Source organism: Papaver somniferum, chromosome 9, assembly GCF_003573695.1.
Source record: "Papaver somniferum cultivar HN1 chromosome 9, ASM357369v1, whole genome shotgun sequence".
NCBI classification, from domain to species: domain Eukaryota; kingdom Viridiplantae; phylum Streptophyta; class Magnoliopsida; order Ranunculales; family Papaveraceae; genus Papaver; species Papaver somniferum.
This window is the reverse complement of record NC_039366.1, coordinates 149,900,496-149,917,767: the sequence shown is the minus strand read 5'-3', so window position 1 is coordinate 149,917,767 and position 17,272 is coordinate 149,900,496. Positions and strand designations below refer to the sequence as shown.

Genomic DNA, 17,272 nt, shown 5'->3' with positions numbered 1-17,272 from the left:
AGATGTGGCATGGTGGCATGCAATGGCCGTGGCATAGAGAAATGCCAGTGGTCGTGGCATGGTGGCATCCCAGTGGTCGTGGAATGGTGGCATCCCAGTGGCCGTGGCATGGAGGCATGCCATTGGTCGTGGAATAACGACATGCTAGTAGCCATGGCATGGTGACATGCCAGTAGCTGTGGCATGGTGGGATGATGGCATGCCAATAACCGTGGCATAGCGGCATGCTAGTGGCCGTGGACAAGCGACATGCTAGTAGATGTGGCATGGTGGCATGCCAGTAGCTATGGCATGGTGGCATGCCAGTGGCCGTGGCGTTGTAGTATGGCCAAAGTGTAACATTTGGTTCCGTGACTAAAGTTAAGGCTTGGCGGCATGGCCAAGGCTAGGGATTGGCGGCATGGCTAAGGTTAGGGCTTGGCGCCGTGACCAATTTAGGGTTTGGCACTGTGGCCGAAATTAGGCGTCGTAGCCAATTTAGGGTTTGATGTCGTGACCAAAGTTTAGGGTTTGACGACATGGTCGCTCAAAAGTTGCCACAAGCCTGTCGGTTTGGTGGCGAACTTGGATGCCTGAGATTGCATCTCAGGAGGAAAGGTAGTCGTCGATCATGGCTACCTTTAATTGGCAGTGACGCCTTTAACTTGCGCTATCGGCATTGCGGCACGACTGGAATGACTGGCATGGATCGTGCATGCCTTCGGCGCGGTTGCGCGCGTAGCCATAACCACTGAAATTTTGGCATGTTGGTGTAGAAATCTTGCCTAAATTAGGGTTTGGTTTGTCGAAACCCTAATTAGCCTATATGGCACGTCACATGGGGTGAGTGGCCATGTTTGGAACGTTGGCATGTGCATCTGGCATGTGCGTTTGGCATGCTGCTTGGCATGCTGGTGCGTTTTTGGGAGACCAATTGGCTTTGCGTCCATCTGGCACGGTTTCCTTCTTTTCAACACTGTGACGAGTTTAAAGTAACCTGATTGGTTAATGTAAGAGGGCCGGCCAGGCATGGGCGTGGCTACACTTCTGTGTGATTGTGGCGGATTTAAAGCGACCTGATTGGTCGATGGGAAGTGGGGTCAGCAATCTATGCCGTGGCCACACTTCCAGTGCGGTGTGGCGGATTTAATCGCCTAGTTTGGCTAAGCATAGTTTTTCGACCAACGGGGTCTAGTGTACTGCGCGGGGAGCGAAACCCTAATTTTGCAAATTAGTCGGGTTTATGAGTTTTTTATGAGTTATCACAATAGTTGGATGGATTTTGCATGCTGCCACAAAAATCCTTATCTACAAAATGCATTGTGCTTTCCATCTGAGTATTTCGTGCGATGGCCTTAACTTTGGTACTTGGAGGTTCATGTTACTCCGCTGCGAGTGAACACAAATCCGTCATGCCATACCGATATTAAGGGTTCTATCGGGGAACATAGCAAAGGAAAGTACTCAGTGAGTCTTGTATTGGCGAGGTGCCGAAATTTACAGAGTGTTTGGGATGGTTGCCACATTCGACAGTCTGGATAAATTTCATGTAAATATATTGAATGATTCAATAAATATGCTGGTGGAGAGGTTAGCACTCACGGCACCGTTTCCTTGCAGAGTGACGTCAGATGCAAGGTTTTACGATTTTAACCCTAAGCTAAAAACCACTATCAACATTAAGTCCCCTGCTTAGCACGTAACAGTGGCATTGTTGCGGGGTAAGCATGAGATGGTGACAGACAAGAGTAAAATCAAAAGAGCAAGACGTGAAGAGATTGCTAAGGAAATTCAACTAACCTTTGGTGGAAGGCATGAGGAATCTGTGATCCTTGTGTTGGAAGCTTTTGCATAAATTCGTCTTAGTCGTGGGATGTTGGCACCAGCGCGACGTCTTTGGCTACTGGTTAAGGATGGTTCATGGCGCTGCTGGCTAAGGCATTGGTTAGGACGCGGTTGGATTTGGCTTGGTGGTGGACCCGGGAAAGCGTCTAAAATTGAAGCGAAATGAAACGCGGGCCTACAGTAATACCGCAAGTGCACGGTCGTCAGTTATAGCTCGTGCAAGTACGGGTCGATCCACAGAGACTGGGGGTGTTTTGTAGTGTTTAGCTATTTTGGGTTCTAGTTGGCTATTGGGCTTTAGGTATCAAAGGGTTGTGGTACCAATGGGTTATGAATACCCTTTGGAACTGTTGGGCTTTGAATACCCTTTGAATAAATTGGGCTTAATGGGTTTGTTGTAATGATGAAGTGCTTTAGGCCTTGGGCCTTTGAATGATTTTGGATTGAACTGTGAACTAGGCTTTGGCCTTAAACTTAGGATTGGGCTCAGTGTAGTGAACTGAGCTTTGGGCTCAGTTGGCTTGTATGAGGATCTGTGCTTGACAGTGACAGGCCTTAGCTTGGAAAGTGAACTGTGAGCTGGGCTTGATAGAGCTATCAGTTTGGTTTTTGAATGAGTCCACAGTGAACTGGACTGGGCTCTTAATGATCAATGCACTTAGGCCACAGTGAGCTTCAATGGACTAATGGGGAGCAAAACAGAGAAACTAGAAGAGCAAAAGATAGCAAAAGAAAGAGAATAAAAGAGAACACAGACAGAGATGAGGAACAGGGAAGAATAGGGAACAATAACTAAAGGATTAACAATGGCAGTGAAACAAACTAACAATGATCATGGGAAAGAAGCAAAAATCAGTGGCAATGAGGCACAAAGGCAGTTAGCCTAAGGCAAGGGAGCAGCAATGAAACAAATGGTAACAGTGGAGGTAAAAGCTAAGGATTTGAATCCACCCTTGTGACCTAGCCAGATAGTGTAGTTCTAGGTTGAATTGAACATCATATGCATACATCTAGAATGGGAGGAAAATCAGCTTGCTCACTGATATGCCCCTAGCATTGTCTGTCTTTTGACAGCACAGTCAATCACAGGCATACCAGAGCACTAATTTCTTCCCATTGCACAAGCAAAACAGGCACTAAGGCTTCTAACCTAACATTCCACTACCTAACAGTCCACTAAAGCTTCATCTGAGCCTCAGCTAGTGAGACTTAGCTCATGACTAACATGCTAACACTAACATACATCATACAAGATAATTGAAACATGAATTCAAAAATTAAACATAAACAGAACATGAACATTACACAGTGAATACCAAGAATAGAACATATACAGAACAGCAAAGTTCTGGACACTGGCTAGTCCAGCATAAGCCAATTTCACACCCACAGTCCCCTTTTTATACCCAGACACCCAAATTAGGGTTTACAGAAAAATTCCCCCAAATCCCCAAATTGAACAGTGACAAAATTAGGGTTTCTCACCTAATTCGACTAATTTAATCATACCCATGTTGCCACTGTTCTTCCTCATGCTCTCCCTAGCAGTAATTAGGGTTTTCTCGAAAATCCCCAAATTAACTGAAATTAGGGTTTGGGTTTTTTTTCTTACCTTGATGTGACAAATCTCCTCAATTAGCATCGACCCATGTCTTCTCTGCTTCTCCTGGTGCCTTTGCTGCTCTAATTGTTCCCTAGTTCGAGTTATTTTACTCACCCCAAAACCTAGGGTTTCAGTGGTTGTGAGATGGGGAAAATAACTAGGCTAGGGAGATGGGTTTGAGGTGTTGTCGGGTGGTTGTGGTGGTGGTGTGGTTCGAGAAGAAGGTGTAGCTGGTGGAGGTGATGGAGTTGCAGAGCTCTGCAAATTTTTGGGAAGAAGGGGAAGAAGAGCTCGAGAGAAGAATGGGTTAGGGGCTGTTTGTTTTGGGGTATAAGGGTTCGGTTGCTAGGTTGTTGAGCGGGTGTAGAGAACTTTGATGATCTGCGACAAGGAGCGATGGATGGGAAGATGGTAGGTGGATCCAACGGCGATACGAGGTAAGCGTGGAGCGACCGTCGGATGAAGGGATGTAGCAAAACGGACGACCCAAGATGGAGATGGGCGTTGCGATGTAAAGCGGGGGCTTCGGAGTTTGATGTGCGATGATGGAGCGACCGTAGGATGCTGAAATGCTTCGATCTGACGGCTGAAATCCGAGACGGGCTTGGATAGTGGAAATGTGTTTGAGTAAGGGTTTTGGGCCTTGGGTATGCCAAGCCCATATCTTCTTTAAGGACAATTCTTCTTCTTCAAGCCCACTTCTAGCCTTTTGGTCTTGTGCACAACATTCTTCGCGGCTTCCTTGTGTAATTCCTCCCGGCTTTTCACTACTTTTCTGCTCTTTTCCGCTCTGCTATTCATCCAAACTTTATTTATTACCTAAAAATGCAAAATTAAGTAAGAAAAATATTTATTCTTGAAAACAATGAAAATACAGAATATGGGATAAAATGTAGAATTAATGCACAAAAGATGAGTTAAATGCCAAGAAAAATATATAGAAATATGCACTTTTTAGCACTCATCAAATACCCCCAAACCTGAATTTTACTTGTCCTCAAGTAAAACAAAACTAAGGAAATCCTACCTATACCACTGTCGCTGGTCTCTCGAATGCATTTAGCGTATGCACTAAGCCTTTTAAACCACTAAGTGTCCCTAGTGGACGAGTTGAAGTCTCGTGAAGGTTTGCTTAGAACGTACCTACAAAGTTCTAGGTCAAAATATAAGCTCAGATTCCATCAAATGTGACATGTGCAAGTCAGTTTAAGCTCACAGCAAAATGGAGATGTCAATCTAGCTATCAAGGCACAATCCTAGCACTGATAACAAATAAAGACATGTGATAAGAGTGTAAAGTGTATCTACACATGTGTAAAGAAAGATCGGAGTTATGACTACTAATCACCAAGAGATAGTTTCTCAGGCTAAGAACCAAGGTCGAAATCTAGCTAGCTGTCCGGACTTTACGAGAATTGTGAATGAGTTGGAGGTATTTCACAATTACTCGCGTTGTACATCAATGGCATACACCCTTCCTTGCTTATTACAATGAAACAACAAAATGACTCTTTACATGACTCTTATTTACATTGACTACTCTCTTTTATTTTTGGAACAAGAGAGATGGAATTGATAAATACTTGATTTTTTTGTATTTTTCTGATATTTTTCTGAATATATACATCTTTTTTTTTTTTTTTTTTTTTTTTTTTTTTTTTTTTTTTTTGAAAAGGAAACACTTTTGATACATATACAAAAGGAAACAAAAGATTACATGACACTTTGCAAGAGGTAGCCCTTTTTGATGCACCCAGTTAAATTCGATGGTTGTCTTTCTTAATGTAACCTCCACCTTCTATCCCAACCAACCAAAGAACAAGCTAGTCAAGTTTCGTTCAGTATTCTAAAGTGATTGGCAATCGTGACTTCCTATCAAACACCTTGAAGATCGAGGCCATACATGTATTGGTAGATCGTGCGCGTGCAAATTTCTTATCACTATGTGAATTGTGCTAGAATCAGGGTGCCTAAATATCTAGACTAAGACTCCTAATAATTACATATTTGCACAAGAGCACACAAGATTTTCAACATTTCAAGGTAAATGAGCTCCATTTTTATTTTTTTTCAATTTTTTAATTTTTTTTTCATTTTTCATTTTTTTTTTTTCAAAAAGAAGGAGTTCTTGTTTTCAATTATGGCATATTATCCAAGTATCTACTTTTCACCCCCAAACCTAAACTAAACATTGTCCTCAATGTTTCAAAATATGAACAAAATTATAATACAACATATGAAGAGGATCATGTTGAGTAGAGAAAAAGGAAAGAGAATACCCGATTTCGGCGAAAGCAATATTAGAACTCCGTTATTCAAGGCAAGAATCCAACATATGTCAGCCGAGATCATATTGGATTAGCAAAATATATACAAAAGGAACAAAAGGTTTTTAAGAAATTTTATCTACTGGATTATATACAAAAATTCACCATACACTAACAATCTAAAGAGTTGAGGATCAACCCAAAAGACAAAGTGTAGAGGTTTCAACAGCTTCACACAATATAATAGAAAGCAAGTGAAGCTGTGAAACAAAATGAGCTACCCCCAAACCTGGATTTTTCAACATATAAATTTTGGAAACAAAATCTCGCAGTTTTGGGGGTTCATCATGCACAAGGTCTAGCTCGAAATGAACTGTGCTAGGGACGGGCAAACATGCTAATTCCAACTGTGGTTCCTCAGATGTATTATACTTAGAAGCAAAATAGTCCAAGAGGACTTGGGAAGCACACAGTTCCAAACCTAGGTTGGGCATTCTCAGAAAAATTGGTTTGACAATATCGGTACAAACCAAATCTAGGTTGGATGGAAGGCCATCAGATTGTGACTTATGTAGGAAGATAGGCACATCATTATTAATCACATCAACATCTCCTAAGTCTTCTACAAGTGTCACAACATGCTCACAATCATCAAACAAATTGGCAAGATCACAATCAGAGTCATCAACATCATCAACAGATTCATTCTCATGCATCGGCAAATCAGGAGAAATATCACAATGTGACCTAGGTAGAGAATCAGACACATCAAATATATTTTCATGCATATTAGTGTCTACAGAAGATTCAACTATTCCTATGTCATGCTCATCTTCACAGAATAATTGTACGAATCCCATGTCAATATCAAAATCATATGAATTACAATGAGTATTAGAAAGAACAACATGCATGAAGGTCGAGGGCGAGAAGCCATATGTTTTTGAACCAACAGGTTCCACAATATTTTCATGTTCTTCTAACATATCATCATAATCATCATCATGGTAGCATGCATATTGGTCCTCATTAACAGTGGTGGTGTCATTAGTCGATTCATGTTCCTCTAAATTAGGTTCATATTCAACATTATTTACATGAATGGGACTAGACACTTCATTAGGGACAACATACATTTCCTCATGAATTTCCTCCTTTTGTAGGTGAGGCAAAATCTGATCTAAATATGCATGAATTCGTGATGTAGATCTATCATAGTCTTGCTTGCAGAGTCTTAAAGCTTTTGTGGTGGAGTCTAAATTCATGGGAGTACAAAATTCTTCATGTTCAAATTGTGGTGAATGGTACATGTGTGCATGGTCATTAGGGTTTACAAAGTATTGATCGCAACCCTCAAAGGATTGATTATGGTCCCAATGACTACCATTCTCACAATTTATGGGCATTTCATACCTTGGATTTTCTCTAGATTGCCTAAAATTATGCAAAATATGACAATTCTCAACAGGGTGGTCTAAACTACCACATGCGGGACATGCATAGATTTCAGGTTGCCTAAGAAAATTAGATGTGACAGATTCCTCATGTGATTGCATTTCTAAAGCTGTGATTCAAGCTTCTATTTGATCCATAAGTGATGATTGTGTGAGTGAGGCTCTAGAAGAATGTTCATTTTCACGTTGCGATGAATGATGCATGTATGAATAGTCATTAGGGTTCATGTATCGAGGCTCAGGACTTTGAAAATGTCCATTATAATTCCTATAACTATTGACATCATGGAATGGGGGAGGATCACAATGTGAATTTGGCCCGTAAGCAAGTTCTCTAAGTGTTTTGTTTCCACTCCCCGAAGCAGACCAAAATCTAGACATGATTGGCTCAAAAGCTAAGTAACTATGTTACAAAGCCCAAAATTTGGTTTTTTAATGGGTTTGGATTTTTGGGAAAATTTTGGTTTTTAGGGAAACATTTGGAAAACTTTGGTTTTTATGGGAGAAAAACATTTGATTTTTAATGGGATAAGGAGAAAGAAGAAAAATTTGGTTGTTAATGTGGGAGCAAAATAAAATTTGGTTTTTGAATGGGAGAAAAGTAAAAATTTTGGTTTTTTTTTTTTTTAAAAAGAAAATAAAATTTGGTTTTTGAATGGGAGCAAGCCCACTGTTGGTTTTGTGTTTGCTTTGGCTCAGCTGGTTTGAAAACGTTTGGTGAAACTGAGTCCAAAATCTCGGCCTAGAATTTGGGTACTCGGTCCACTAACGAGTTAACCTAGCGTGATCGGTTACAAGCTCAGCTGGGTTTAAAAACCCAGAATACAAAATACCATTCCAAATTAAACAAGCTCACAAAAATTAAATACAAGCCCACAAATTAAACAAACAAGCCCACAAAAATTAATTACAAACCCAACAGAAAATAAAAAGCCCAAAAATTGGCTTTAATATTACAAGCCCACAATTAAAAATTGGAAGCCCACAATTCGGGTTCTCTTAAATGGGTTACCTTTTAAGCACAGCCCAGCTGCTCTGATATTGTTGCAAAAACCCAGTTGGGCTTTGGTTCTTTTCCTTGGTGGCGTCCCAGCAGAGGAAAAACTGGTTCAGAACAGCAGGTCCAACAGCAAAGGAAGTGAAGCAGATGCAGATGCAAATGCTATGCAGTGAAATGCAAAAATAGCTAATAAAACTACAAGAAAAACACAGCACCAATCCCCGGCAGCGGCGCCAAAAACTTGGTGGGCCCGGAAAAGCGTATAAAATTGAAGCGAAATGAAAACGCGGGCCTACAGTATTACCGCAAGTGCACGGTCGTCATTTGTAGCTCGTGCAAGTACGGGTCGATCCACAGAGATTGGGAGTGTTTGGAGTTTCTAGCTATTTGGGCTCTAAATTGCTATTGGGCTTCTAATTGTGTTTTGGGCTTAGTGGGTTTTTGTAACAATGAAATGGTTTTGGGCTCAGTGGGCTTTTGGATTGACTGTGAACTTATGGGCTTTTGGTCTTTTGAATTGCACTGGGCCTTGGGCTAACAGTGACTGTGAATTGGGCTTTAGCTTTTCACCTGGGCTTTGATTAAGTCCACAGTGGGCTTTTGTAATGAATCTGGGCTTGGAGCAGCAGCAGTGGTGGCTTCAGCAGCAGCAGAAGCAGTGCACAGCAGCAGCAACAGCAACAGCAAGTAGTAGCAGCAGCAGTGCAAAGGGCAGGTGCTCAGCAGGGAAAGGGAGAGCAGGAGCTGTGCAGGCAGACACTAAATCACACAGGGACAAGGATGGCATTTACAATGACAGGTACAAAGAAAAAGTGACAGTGGTTTATACATGGAAGCAACACAGGGCAAAAGGATGCAAATTTACAATGGCAAAAGCAAACAGCACAAAAGTATGATGAGAAGGTGACAGCACAGTGAAACTACAAGCAGAGAACAATGGAACCAAGGCCTAAGCCAAGGGCAGGGGTGACAGTGCACTGACTTCAGTGCACAGCAAAATGTGAAGTGCAAAAAAAACAATTAAGTTGCAAGTGACTGTGAAAACAAAATGTGGGTTAAGCTAAGGCTTTGAATCCACCCTTGTGTCCTAGCCAAACAATGTGATCCTAGGTTGAGTTGAAAATCCTATGCATACATCTAGAATGGGAGGAAAACTAATTTGCTCACTAGTTTGCCCCTAGCATTGACTGTCTTTTGACAGAACAATCAATCACAGGCACTATGAGCATCAATCTCTTCCCATTGCTCAATCAACACACTGCACTAAGGCTCTAACCTAGCATTCCACTATCTAACAGTCCACTAAAGCTTCATCTGAGCCTCAGCAGTGAACTCAGAACATGAGAAAACAGATGGAACAACACATGATTAACAGGAACAACGCAACATTTAAACTACTAAACAGTGAATGAAAATTGCAAAAGAAGAACCCTAAAAATTAACAGTGAAATCAGCAAAGAACAAACATGAACAGAAATTGAAGAACCCTAAATATTAAATTAAAAATTAAAACTAAAATTAAACAGTGATTAACCCAAATTTGGGGGTATCTCGGCTAACCAAGAACAACCTTTAACATCCTACATCACTTCCCTTTTATAGCTTACAACAAGAATACAAAACCCTAATTCGAAACCCTAATTTTTTTGGGGAAAATCAAATTCTCTCACCAATTTCCTGAATTGAGCTCAACCCATGCTTTGGGTATGTCCCCTCTGCTCTTCTGAAGCTTTTCCTTCCCTCAATTTTGTCTTCTCCTCGCTGTTGGTGAAACCCTAGATCGAGATTTCTTGTCAAACCCACACCTAGGGTTCAGAGATGTGAATTTGGAAAGAAGTCTAGGCTAGGGAGAGATGTCGTGGTGTTGTCGGGTGGTTGTGGTGGTGGTGTGGTTCGAGAAGAAGGTGTAGCTGGTGGAGGTGATGGAGTAGCAGAGCTCTGCAAATTTTTGGGAAGAAGGGGAAGAAGAGCTCGAGAGAAGAATGGGTTAGGGGCTGTTTGTTTTGGGGTATAAGGGTTCGGTTGCTAGGTTGTTGAGCGGGTGTAGAGAACTTTGATGATCTGCGACAAGGAGCGATGGATGGGAAGATGGTAGGTGGATCCAACGGCGATATGAAGGTAAGCGTGGAGCGACCGTCGGATGAAGGGATGTAGCAAAACGGACGACCCAAGATGGAGATGGGCGTTGCGATGTAAAGCGGGGGCTTCGGAGTTTGATGTGCGATGATGGAGCGACCGTAGGATGCTGAAATGCTTCGATCTGATGGCTGAAATCCGAGACGGGCTTGGATAGTGGAAATGTGTTTGAGTAAGGGTTTTGGGCCTTGGGTATGCCAAGCCCATATCTTCTTTAAGGACAATTCTTCTTCTTCAAGCCCACTTCTAGCCTTTTGGTCTTGTGCACAACATTCTTCGCGGCTTCCTTGTGTAATTCCTCCCGGCTTTTCACTACTTTTCTGCTCTTTTCCGCTCTGCTATTCATCCAAACTTTATTTATTACCTAAAAATGCAAAATTAAGTAAGAAAAATATTTATTCTTGAAAACAATGAAAATACAGAATATGGGATAAAATGTAGAATTAATGCACAAAAGATGAGTTAAATGCCAAGAAAAAAATATATAGAAATATGCACTTTTTAGCACTCATCACTTGGGCTGCGGATGACACTTGTCAGGAGCGGAAAAGTTGGCGCTGAGAAGGATGCAAGTTGTTGGTGCTGGCTAGGGCGTAGAGCCGTTGGCGTTGCTGGCTTGGCTTGGCCGTGAAGCCGTTGGCGCTGCTGGCTTGGCTCGGCTTGGTCGTGGAGTTGTCGGCGCTGTTGGCTTGGCTTGGCCGTGGCGCTGCTGGCTATGGAAAGGTGAATGGTGCCTAGCTTCAGTCCATGGAGCGATGAAAACTGGCTTCAATCCGTGGAATGGTGGAAAAAGCATTTGGAACTTTGGCTACCAAACAGTGAGGATGGATCCGTCTAGGTCACATGATGAACGGAGATAACACGACTTTGATCACGGAGTGCTGGAGCCATGGAGAGTTGGCTTGACCACGGAGTACTGGAGCCATAGAGAGTTGGCCTGACCACGGAGTGCTGGTGCCATGGAGCATTGTAGGTTGAGCGACTGGTGTTATTCGTGCTGGCGCGCTTTCTGGTTCGGTCATGGAGCGGAGATATTGGCACAGTACTTGTTCGGCTATGGAGCATGAATGTGGTGCACCTAGTCATCTATTCCCGTTCATCGAGCAATAAGGAATCCTTATTCTGTTCAAAATCTATAGACTGTGTTCGTACGAAACGACGTATCGACCCTCTTCTGTTTTTGTTATTCGTTCGGCTCCGTGCTTTCATCTGCAGCATCTGGCTCCTCTTCGTCATTTGTTAGCGGTGGTAGAGCGAGCATTAATAGCAACAAAGCAATCTCCAATAGTTATAATCAACAGCAAGGCAAGCCATGAGAACTTAAGGTAGGTGCTCTCGTGTGACGCCCCAAATACTAAACCTGCTTATCAGATAAGATTACAACCTAATTGAAGCATCAAAATTAGATTACCGATCTTAAGAATCATAACTATAGAAAGTGTTGAATAACAAAACCCAAGCCCTCTGATATTATATAAATGAAAGTCTTCCGAGTTCTAAGAATATGTAAATGTGTTGTTTACATATTAAGAAAGAATACATATAGTAAAAGATGCACAACATCACTAGATTCAATAAACCTCTAACCTACAAAACGGATATCTTCGAGCGCTCAATTCCTTCATATTACTGAAAAGCTGACGTGGGAACAAGTGAGCACATCATCCCAAGGAGTGCCCAATGGAAACAAATAACTCTCAAGTAATCACTAACATGCTTCAAAGTTCTAAAGATAAAACAGTAATTTAAACGAAACAATGGTGAAATGAAACATTCAGCAACTCACGCATCAAGAAGCAAAGGTTAGTCAAACAAGCATAATATGCACACGAGTGATTTCCCTTAAATAAAATAGTATATATAGTATTCTGACGGATGGCGTACCGCCCTACTAATACTATTGCCGACGGATGGCGTACCGCCCTACTATCTTAATAAGCAGAAAATATAATATTATTGCCGACGGATGGCGTACCGCCCTACTAATACTATTGCCGACGGATGGCGTACCGCCCTACTAATACTATTGCCGACGGATGGCGTACCGCCCTACTAATACTATTGCCGACGGATGACATACCGCCCTACTTAACTTAGCTAAGAGCCGTGGGGAAAACACAGACACTCTTCGCGGGAAAATCACACAACGCATAATACACACATACAATTATATTTAAAACAAACAACGTTCAATGCAATTACAATATACATTCATATAGATAGTAAAAGCACATCATGCTCGCAAAAGAAAGAAACTCAATGATTACAAGAAGGTTACAAAGTTTCCACCTGTTTTGTAGGCAACCACGTCTATCTCGAAATCCACCATCCACTACTTCATCCTTCGGATCGATCGTTGTTAATCAAGTCCAACTGTTAATCACACAGGTACTCTAAGAGTTTAGCCAAAAAACACACACCATAATCATACAAGTTCCAGTTAATGGCTAGGTAAATTATCAAATGTTTCTAAACCCATTTATGGTTTTACAATTTCTACCTTTAGCAGATCGAAGAGTTTACTAACCAATTGAGATGGTTCCATAGTCCATTTGATAAGTCTAGAAAAGATATACTACTTAGCAAAAGGAACCGAAGGCTAATTCCGATCATAGAGGGTCCAATTTGTCAAAATAGGGAAACTATCCCTAAGCCCAAAACACCAAACCGGCCCATTAAGCTAAGGCCCAGTCCAACAGGTCAACTAACGGTCACTAACAGTCCAAAGGTCAACTAAAAGTCAACGTCCAAGGTCAGGTCCAAAGCCAAAGTCAATGGTCAACTGATCAGGTCTCTGAGTCGGTCAACTGAGTCAACTCAGTCAATATCTAGTCACAGTATCAATTCAGTCAGACAGGGTAAATGGGTGAGCTAACTCAGTCATCAAGACTGATTCAAGTTAACATCCCAAGGCCAAAACATAGTGCAACACAAAACAGACTAAACTTAAAAAATGCATTGCTAACTCTCATCGCAAAAGAACACAGCTTAGTAATCTCCTCTCTGCCTTGCAATTCTAAAACTCCAAGTTACAACACTAGAATTCATTTGTACATCTCATTTCCAACAACTGCAACTATCTATGAACTGTTTCACTATCTTATACTCCCAACTGCCATTGCAATTACCAGTACCAGTTCATAATCACCACACTCAACATGTTCTTCAGACCACCTCCACACTCAGAACCATTAACCTTCATTCATTTAACTAGATTCACCTTCAATAACATCTGCAGTCATAAACACACAGGCAATACCATCACCAGCTACAGTTCAACTTCAATCATAACAACTCCAGCTTCACAGAAATCACCACCAGCATCAGTTTACTACACCTTCAATCTAACACAACACCATCCTCAAGAACTCAACCACAGCACCATGACACAACAGTTCAACTCCTTTCCTACACAGACCACCACCAGAGACACAGTTCATTTACATTCAACCACTGAGCCACACCACCTGACTCAATCTCTGTTCATCTCTTCCCCTGAGTTACACTTTCAAAACCATCATTCTTATATCTGTAACTTGAATCACAACAACAGTTTCTCTGAAACATCTCGACCCCATAGTCTCAGCATCACATGACTACTGGCATCAACACCAACAACTTACTGATATTACTAACCCAATACAGCCTATCCTCATATTTAGTTAATTCCCAATTACAAACTCAAACTCTAGTTTCTATTTCTTCTTTGCAAAACCTTAAATCAACACCCAATTTCAACCGCCTCTAACCAATTCATCTTCTTCATCTTTCACTCAAACTCAGGAACCCTAGGTCTGTGATTATAAAACCTAAATCCCAGATTAAATTTCTAAAGAACTAAAATTAAATCTCTATACAACTATCACCACTCGATTAAGAACAAACCCATGTAATAAATCGATCAAAGAACAACAATATCATAAAGAAATATCAAAACAGAAACCCTAATTAAAACTCGGATTTACCTTTTCTATTTGATTCATCATCAGAACAACTTCAGAACATCAATTGAACATCAACCCCTTTGTTCTACATCTGTCAATGACTCAACATGCTTTTCAATTGCATACGAACTCAAACTCAGAATCCCATCTCTTTGATTCTCTTTGATTTATCACTTCAATCAAACCCTAACAATCTCTAATTGTTCTCCTTCAAGATTCACAACAATAACGTCTCCCTTATCATCTACACAACATCACCAATCGATTCTCTCAATCGAAACTCGCAGAAGAAGGGAAAGAAGAGAGACAGAGAAGAAGAGGAAAGAAGAATGAACAAGAATGAAGAAGAAAGAAAAGAGAAAATGAGAGTTTATCCTCTCGATACGGTAGATAAGATCGACCAGAACTATAAAGGCACTCAGAAGATTGATAGGGGCAGCCAATCGGTTTGATAGCGAAATGACTAATTTTCCCTTCGACTATTCTGATGAAATCTTCTTCGTCCGGTATCCGAATCACACGTTCGAGTAGTCCACTCCGCATAACTTTTTGAGACCCAATCAGTGATACTAGATTCATATCTTAATCGTTGTTAGGTTAATTTCTGTTAATCAACGTTCGTGTTAAACTAAATAAATCATTAGCGGTCAAATCGTCTCTTGACCAGTCTAATATCGTTGACGAGCTCGAGGGTCCTTACATTCTCCCCACCTTATTCATTTTTTCCTCGAAAATTGAACCATCCTTCTAGTCTTCAAGCTCCCCACCTTATAAGAGCACTATCTCTCCACTAAGGCAAGTACTGCTCATACTTACAAACGCGCGAAAATCAACTCATTTAAAATGAGTTCTAAACAACATTGAACGCAAAAAATTATATATGGTTCTCTACCAAAAAAATTTAAAATTTGTAGCTCTAGGTTCACTAGACTAATTTACGTTTCAATAGGTCACTGGTTTTAAATAGATTAGAAGGTATTCTATAATAAAGTTGTTCTATGAATCTGTAATCTATAATCAAAATTATCAACATCAGCTATATTGATTTAAACACTAACGTATAAATAAGTCTAAGTTCTTCACACTAATTTTCAATATCAATAAATTGACGGCTCTACGTCTAAGTCAAGGTCTACATGACATTCGGGATTCTATCAAATATGATAATCTCATTATTTTTTCTAGTTTTGGATTGTCTATATGTTCATAATTTCTACCCTAATTATTCTCTAATCTATATTAGCTTTGCAATACATAAAATAATTGGTTTACCCTACAATTTTTACTTCATCAAATGTGCACACAACCAAATAAACAAATCAATCAACCAAATAAATCTTTTAGATATTGACAACTTTTAGTGATTAAGATTTATCTCACAACCCAATCTGGTTCTAAACTAATCTATATTCACTAACTAGATGAACTTATTATCTATTATTGCCCATGTAAAATCTAATAGTGAGCTCTGATACCAAGTATGTGACGCCCCAAATACTAAACCTCCTTATCAGATAAGATTACAACCTAATTGAAGCATCAAAAATAGATTACCGATCTTAAGAATCATAACTATAGAAAGTGTTGAATAGCAAAACCCAAGCCCTCTGATATTATACAAATGAAACTCTTTCGAGTTCTAAGAATATATAAATGTGTTGTTTACAGAATAAGAAAGAATACATATAGTAAAAGATGCACAACATCACTAGATTCAATAAACCTCTAAGCTACGAAACGGATATCTTCGAGCGCTCCATTCCTTCAGATTACTGAAAAACTGATGTGGGAACAAGTGAGCACATCATCCCAAGGGGTGCCCAATGGAAACAAATAATTGTCAAGTAATCACTAACATGCTTCAAAGTTCTAAAGATAAAACAGTAATTTAAACGAAACAATGGTGAAAGGAAACATTCAGCAATTCACGCATCAAGAAGCAAAGGTTAGTCAAGCAAGCTGTTGATGGTGGATTTTCATTAAGGCTAAAATTGTAAAAGCCGATATTATGCGCTCACATCTTGCAAAGGATAAATCCATTAATAAGTGACGAATACTTCTTCACTTTACTAATTCACCTAGAATGGAGCATGTGATAGACGCATTCATGTGTCTAATATATCTCAATTGTATAGATTGTTAGTGCTCGATTTTGTACTTATTTGGTTATTTTATGTTTTTGTAGGTGTTTTTGGAAAAATAAGCTTTTGCGGCGAAATCGGCTCGATATGTGGCATTTGAACCTCCGCAAATAACGTATCAGAAGCACCACAGAAGTGTGTTGGAGACACCCCAGAAACACCCCGGAGGAGCCCCGAAAAATTATTGTTTATGCCCAAAAATTACTATTTCCACCCCAATTGCTAAAGGGACCCCCGAAATGGATAAGGGGGAGGTCACCTTCTTCCCAAAATTCAAAACAGAAATTTTGGCGGGAAAGAACTTTGCTGACGGTACAGATTTGGAACTCGATTGTTGGACGTTCTTTGGAGAGATTCAACCGCCAAACTAAGTTGGGATGGACTCGAATGGAGTAAACAGGGTTTGTACATGTGTTTTGATCGATTAACTTGGGCTGGTTAATCCAGAATATCAACTAACAGGGAAGAAAAATACTCGGTTCAAACAGAGAAAGAAAGTCGTCATGTTTGGTTTGTTGCCAGAAATATAGCGTGACTAGAATGCATATATATCTTCCCACAGATTCTAATATATCTTATAAAGGCTTTGGAAAGTATACGGCTCAAAAGGAAGACGCGTAAAGAGAGTTTGGCAGAGGAAAAAACCCGTAACTTGCTGTGGAGATAAACGAAAATATTGGGGAAGATTTAGTCGACCTATTGTGTATAAAAAGGTTGTTACGAGTCCAAGATAAGTTGTCGAGAGTTTGGGGTCGATTGGGAGACCACGGGGAGGTTGCAGAGGCGAAGAGAAGAACTGCAGGAAAGTTTCCTGCTGCTGTTGAAGAAGAAGGAGAAGACGAAGAACAGACGTCCCAGAACCGTCGATCTTCAACAGTGTCAACAGCAGCAGCTAAGTATCGT

At 40.6% G+C, this 17,272-nt stretch overlaps 1 long non-coding RNA gene across 2 annotated transcripts; it reads right to left on the bottom strand.

The window, feature by feature from the left end:
• Positions 1-10,607: 10,607 nt before the first annotated feature.
• LOC113309232 lies at positions 10,608-14,567 on the bottom strand. 2 transcript variants are annotated; one of them, XR_003340458.1, is made up of 4 exons: positions 14,250-14,567; positions 12,574-12,657; positions 10,783-11,644; positions 10,608-10,648 (listed from the first exon to the last, which is right to left on the bottom strand). It is a non-coding gene; the product is annotated as an uncharacterized LOC113309232 (long non-coding RNA). The 2 variants fall into 2 exon arrangements; XR_003340457.1 differs by lacking the exon at positions 10,608-10,648 and having other exon boundaries at positions 10,713-11,644.
• Positions 14,568-17,272: the final 2,705 nt, after the last annotated feature.